The sequence below is a fragment of the Pristiophorus japonicus genome, chromosome 2 (assembly GCF_044704955.1).
Source record: "Pristiophorus japonicus isolate sPriJap1 chromosome 2, sPriJap1.hap1, whole genome shotgun sequence".
Taxonomy (NCBI): Eukaryota; Metazoa; Chordata; class Chondrichthyes; family Pristiophoridae; genus Pristiophorus; species Pristiophorus japonicus.
Genome location: NC_091978.1, coordinates 78,875,730 through 78,882,701, shown reverse-complemented (window position 1 = coordinate 78,882,701; position 6,972 = coordinate 78,875,730). Strand labels below are relative to the sequence as shown.

At 40.7% G+C, this 6,972-nt stretch overlaps 1 long non-coding RNA gene across 1 annotated transcript in view; it reads right to left on the bottom strand.

The window, feature by feature from the left end:
• Positions 1-689: 689 nt before the first annotated feature.
• LOC139230702 (uncharacterized) overlaps positions 690-6,972 on the bottom strand; it is a 52,687-nt gene continuing 46,404 nt past the window's right edge. The window contains exons 2-3 of the long non-coding RNA XR_011587962.1: positions 1,031-1,131; positions 690-886 (exon numbers count right to left, since the gene is read on the bottom strand). This is a non-coding gene — a long non-coding RNA (uncharacterized lncRNA). The remainder of the gene's footprint in view (positions 887-1,030; positions 1,132-6,972) is intronic.

Genomic DNA, 6,972 nt, shown 5'->3' with positions numbered 1-6,972 from the left:
ATGGTTATTTGCTCATTGCTGTTACTGGTACCTTACTGGCAAATTGGATACCTGGTTTCCTATATTACAACAGTGACTTCAAAAATGATATTGTTGGCTGTAAAGCACTTTGGGACGTCCTGAGTTCATGATAGATGCTATATAAAAGCAAGTTCTTTCTCTCTTTATTGCTTACTACTAAGAAATGGGGGAAGGAATCAAATCTGTTTTTACAAATGCACAGAACAAACTTAGGCCCAATGTGTTAGAGCTCGAATACAAGCAGAAAGCGCTGTAACATGGAATAATGGAACATATTTATAATCAAGAATTTCTATTCCCCAGATAAGGGAAGGATTTGCTCCGTATACTGTGTGCATCAAAATCCATTCTTTATAAAGATGTTTACTGTTTTGTTTGACATAGCTCACAGTTTAAATCTTCCCCATCGAGGCAGGTCTTCAGCAAGGGAAAAGCATTTCCTCACAGTTTGTCAATTGCTCACCATTAGGAAACCAGCACTGTGGCCACCACTTCTGTCATCCTGGCACAAACATACACCTGCATCATGCAGGCATTCTTTGAATAGGATGCCAGTGAGGAGGAACTGACAGGATTTCTGACTAGTGATCCCAAACTGCTAATGTATCTCGTCTTATAAAGCCAGTATCGGGAAGAAGATGACCTAAGAAGCACCCGCTCTCACCTGGGAACAAAAAGCATTGAAGGTCCAAATCCAATGCTCCACCTTCCCGCCTGCCTTACGACTTTGAAGATCCCTGCCAGGCCGAAGACTTGCATGCCCTCTATGTTCTAATAACTCTCTGTGTAAAAGAAAAATCTTCTAAATTCTTCTTTAATTCTTGTCATGGTAATCTTGTGTCTTGTTCCCTGGTTACCAATTCACCTACCAATGGAAATAATTTTGAAAACCTTTGTTATTTCCCACTTAATCTATGTTTCAGTAAAAAAGAAGCCCCAATATTTTGAGCTTTTCTTCACAACCACAACATCTCTTTCTTGGTAACAATTTTATAAATCTTCACTGTACCCTTTCTATGACTCTATTTTCTTTCCAATAATGGAACTGCAACACCATACTCCAAAATGAAAACAGAAAATGCTGGAAACACTCAGCAAGTCAGGCAACATCTGTGGAGAGAGAAACAGAGTTAGCATTTCAGGTCAATGACCTTTCATTAGAACTGGAAGATGTTGTAGATGGACAGCTTTTCAATAAGTACAGAGCCAGGAAATAGCAGGGTGTGGGGGAGTGGGAGGTAAAGAACAAAAGGAAAAGCACAGTAATAGGGTGGAGGGTGGGAGTGATTAAATGACAACAGCCATGGTAGTGCAAGGCAAAATAAGCTGATAATGAAACCACAACATATCATGCCTGCACTTGGCCCATCATGTGACGACTCTTAATTAGAACAATTCCAAACCAATCCCACTGTCCTCTCTCTTCATACCCTGCATCTTTCTCTGCTTCAAATATTGAACCATTTTCCCCTTAAAAGATCTAATGGTCTCATACAACAGATCTGCGAGTGCAAAGACGATCTTGGCCGTCGTCTGCCATCAAGTTGGAGAAAGGGAGCGTAAGGCTTGATGTCAGTGTTTTGCAGACTTGTTGATGTAGTGCCACACTGTGGTCTGAGTGCTTGTTGCATACACAACACAGGCATTCCTTTCCTTTCAGTGGGCAGCATTTACTGAAGCCTGCCTTAACCTTCCTCAGTCCTGTCAACTTCTTGCATATTTTCTCCCACAACCTATGAAAGTGAGAGACTGCATTGACTCTGTTTTCCACTTCCTGCTGCACAGTTACTTTAATAGGAAGGATCCTTTCTGCTCCTAGTTTGCCAATTTCCTCAGTGTCCCCTCCTCCACCAGGATCTTCAGGTTTTCTTCCAGTGAAGGGATAACTAAAGCCATCAATAGAAATGCCAAAAGGGCATTACAGAAAATAATTATGGACCTGTGTCGTAGTGATGATAAAGCTTTTTTTTTAGTTATGCCAAAAGCCAGAGGTGATTACGGATGGCATAAATCCTTCATGAGATTTAGCAGGGCAGGGCAGGTTTGAAGAGAGGATATTACTGAAGTAATACTCAGCATCTCTTTTCACAATTGAAGATAATGCTAAGGTACCAGTGTTGCTGGATAGAGGTGATACTGTCTAAAAATTATCTTAACTAGGATTAAGGCACTCAAAGTTGATTGGGCTGTTGAAGTAAATGGGAGAGGTATTATGCAAGCCATTGGCCCATATATTTAATAGCCATTGCCCCATATATTTAATAGTCATTGGACCATATATTTAACAGCCGTTTGAGGTCTCTGTTAGTTCAAATGGATTGGATGGAAGCTCATGTGGTCACAAAATGTAGAAAGAGGAAGAAAGCAGTCCCTGAGAATTATAATCCTGATAATTTGATGTGCATTGTAGGAAAGATACCAGAAGGCAGTATAAGGGATTTGACTTCTGATTACCTGGAGTGGTTGCTGTTATTAGAAAATCACAGCATGGCTTTAGAAAATGGAGGTTGTTTCTCAGATTTGCTTATAAAGCTGCTGTGAGTGAATGAATGATATTTGTTGTTCAGTGGAATATACTGAAAGCTGTATAAGGTAATTTTTTTAACACATTCATCTCATAAAAACATTACCATTCTGTTGTTCTCATGTTTTTAATCCAAAAAAGCTGCTATGGGCCTCTTGAGGGTTAATAATGGGGTAGATTTTAAACATTGGGTGGCTGATCGATGGAGTGTCCCAGTTGGGCAGCTATCTGATAGTTCCGACAAGAGGCCCGGTCTATTTCGAGGGCTGGGCCTCATTAACATATATGCAGTGAGTTGTGTGCCCCAAATGGGGGTCCAGGTGCACTTGCCGGCTCCTCGCGGCCTCATAAAAATAATTTTAGCACCTCCCTTTTTGGGACTCTTGTGCTGTGCAGCCAGGGTTATTCTGAGCAGATCGTCCACAGTTGAAACTCTGCCCAGTTGGCAATTAAAATGGCATCAGGGTCCTATGTATGTTATATGACTTTGCTTTTCATAGGTTAATGAAACTACCACCTGATTGAGGAGAGCATCTGGGCTGCTCAGTGGAAGGCCCTGGGAAAAATTGCAGTGGATCGGTAAATTTGCCACCTTCATTTTAACTCTGCTACCACCCAGTTGCCACCAGGTGGACTGAGTTAAAGTCTTCTCCAATGTTATCTGAGGTAATTCTGATACATATTTATGTTTGACAGGAAGACTGGCTGTTTATGCTTTGGGTGCAGACCTTTTGTCAAACCTAGAGGAGATTACAGATGAACAGCATTTAAAAAGGAACTCCTTAGCATAACACTCATGTTCTTTTATAACTTCTAACTCGCCATGAGCAATGCCATGGGATATCAGCTGGTATATATAACCTATATATGTTTAATAATGTCTTGGATGTAGGACTCCAATCGAGGGATAACAGCCTACAGCTACCTCCTCAATAAGATACAATAGATACCTTTGAAGTAGCCTATTGGCAGATTGCAGAACAGATAAAGCTATCTTCATATCAGGGTATAATTTGGTGGTATATTCCACCAGGAGGCAAGTTACTCATTTCCATGAAGCTAATTTTAGTGTCTCTACCACCATTTTGGTTGATGTCAGCTACCTCACCATAGAACAGGACTTTCCTGGTAACTATAGCTTAATGCTATACATTTACATTTGCCATACATTTGGATGATGTCATGTTTCGCAGTGAAATTAATCTAGATAACTATCCCACGAGAACTTCAATTTTATCTTCAAAGAAGACAAGTTCAGGATAATGGATCTACACTTAGCTTTCTCTGTCTCTGAAGCCTCTCATGTTATTAATAGATTCATATTGTAGTCACTTTATCATTTGAGTGACATTTCCCTTAACTTTTGATTGGCTAGAACACCGCAACTTCACAGCAATGGATCATTATAAGGTTCCTTCAGTCCAATTTAGATACTGGGTACACTGAAGAACACCCGATTACAACTGAATTATTAATATAACAAAGGATAATAAAAATTACATTAGAATTGAAACTATCAGACATTGTGGTTGTGGCCATTCCAGGTTTAATATATTAAATGATACTATATGAAATCACTCAGCTTCCACTACTGAATGTTAATTGCATTTTCTAATATCTGATCAAAGTAAAGAAGTACAGGACGGAAAGTAGGTGCAGTAAATGACCTTGCAGCATTCTCAATTTGCATTATCAATAGCCAGTCGATAGATTAATATGGATACATTAACCTGGAAAAGCATTTTCATCTTGGGGGTTTGTGGGGATGGAGGAGATTATAGAGATAGGGAGGGGCAAGGCCATGGAGGGATCTGAAAACAAAGATGAGAATTGTGAAATAGATGCATTGCTTTACTGGGAGCCTATTTAGGTCAGCGAGCAATGGGGTGATAAGTAAGCGGGACTTGCGGGTGTGAGTTAGGACACGGGCAGCCGAGTTTTTAATCACCTCTAGTTTACATAGGGTAGAATTGGGAGGCCAGCCAGGAGTGCGTTGGAATAGTCAAGTCAAGAGGTAACAAAGGCATGGATGAGGGCTTCAGCAGCGAATAAGCTGAGGAAAGGGAGGAGACAAGCAATGTTATGGTGATGGAAATAGGCAGTCTTAGTTATGTTGTGGATATGCGGTCAAAAGCAGAGTATTTTTTAAATGGAGAGGATTTCGGAAATGTTGGTGTTCAGAGGGACCTGGATGTCCTTGTACACGAATCACTGAAAGTTAACATGCAGGCACAGCAATCAACTAAGAAAGCAAATGTTATGTTGGCCTTTATTACAAGAGGATTTGAGTATAAGAGTTAAGATATCTTACTGCAATTATATAAGGCCCTGCTGAGACCACACCTCAGAGGGCTGTGGAAGCTCAGTTGTTGATTATATTCAAGACAGAGATCGCTAGATTTTTGGATATTAAGGGAATCAAGGGATATGGGGATAGTGCAGGAAAGTGGAGTTGAGGTCGAAGATCAGCCATGATCTTACTGTATGGCAGAGTAGGCCTGAGGGGCCAAATGGCCTACTCCTGTTCCTATTTCTTATGTTCTTATGTTCAAATGGTGAAATTACATTTACTAAGTTAAATGCATACTTGATTTGGCAATGGTTGGATTTCAAACTCTGTACACAAAGGGTCGAATCCGAGGAATTATAGAATTTTATAGCACAATAGGAAATATTCGGCTCATTGCTCCTGTGTCGGCTCTTTGAACCTATTTATTCCCCCTCCCCTGCTCTTTTCCCATATCCTTTTACATTTTTCATTTAAAAATATTTATCCACTTCTCTATTAATAGCTATTATGGGTTGCAGCATCTACCATTGTATCTGATGGAGCAATCTGTGTCCTAACAACAAACTGCATTTAAAAAATTCCCTTTGTTCTTTGGTGATTATCTTACATTCATGTCCTCTGGTTACCAACCAGTGGAAAAAACTATTGCCTATTTAGCTTATCACAACTTGGCACTGTGGGATTTAGGGTTAACTTCCTCTGGGCTGCTCATTCACTTTTTTGTTAATGATGCAATGAAAATAAAATCATTTTTTTTTCAGTTTTATCAATGTGTTCTCCTATTTTAAAAGATTTGTCTATCTGCTCCTTTTATTGTTTAATTATTTAGTTTATATTTCTCTCCTTATCTTTCCTTGCAAAATATATAACCTCACATTTTTCCACATGAAATTGTATCCAAGATTTATCTCTAGAATCTATTAACCTATCTATAGGCTCCTCAAGTCACCTACAGTTCTGTTCACTGTTTACCATGCTTATTACTTTTTTGTTGTCTGTTAATTATTATATTGTGATCCATACTTAGCCTGGATCATTATTTATATATATATTTATATATATATATATAGAGAGAGAGAAGAGCAGTGGGTTCAACAAGGTGTGATGCCATTTTACATCCTTCCAGTCCAAAAAAAATCATGAACCATTACTCTGTTTTCTGTCATTTAGCCAACTTCCAATTCATGCTGCCACATTCCCTTTAATAATATGGGGGTGAAATTCGGTATCACCCCGTTTGGGAGCGGTAACATTCGGGAGGCACGAGACATAATGGCAGGCGCGGAAGTCCCAACGCCTCAAGAAATTCAGTTTACTACCCCTGGAAGGAAGTGGACTGCTGACACTGACGCTCCACCCCCTGGACCGTGCAGCACTGACATGTCCGAGGGGCCCTTCCCTCAATTAAAGGGAAAGGCCTACTCTGAAAATGGAAAAGGGACTTACCTGGACCACCATGGAGTGGGGGTGCCACGCAAACAGTCCGACACTCAAGCAGTGTAGCAGGCTGAGTGATTGCGGCCAGGACCCTACAAAGAAAATGGAGCAGCAGCAGGAACAGCAAGGTCAGTGGTTTTTATTTTCTATCGGCCACCTCGCCTATAATTTTCACCATGGTAGCGGCTGGCCACCCGCTATGCATCCCCTGCAGCTGTTGGTGTTATCGCCCGACGTTGCTGCAAGGGGAGAAAGTCAATTTCGGGCCCGGGGCACTAATGGGGCGTCATGATCTTTAGGCACAGGAGATTGGGGTGCAACACCGTAGCGCCGCTAAACCCCCGCCCAATATGGCTGGAGTCATTGCCAGTGTCGCGCCCGAACGGTAAGGCATTTGCGCCCCATTAGTGCCCCCCCCCCCCCCGGAGGTGCTAATGGGAGTCGCAAATGCACCAAATTTCTAGTCCATTTATGTGCCTTAATTTTTATCAACATATATACACAACATCCAATGCATTTTTTAAATGAATACACTCCATTATTTCCTCAAAGATCTCTATTAAGTTTGTCAAAAATGACTTGCCTTCTACAAATTCATGTTGACTGTTCTTAATTTCTCCATGTCATTCCTATTGTGTATTACTTTTAGAATGGTTTCTTGAAGCAGACACACTGCTGATCATTGGTTGACTGGTCTATA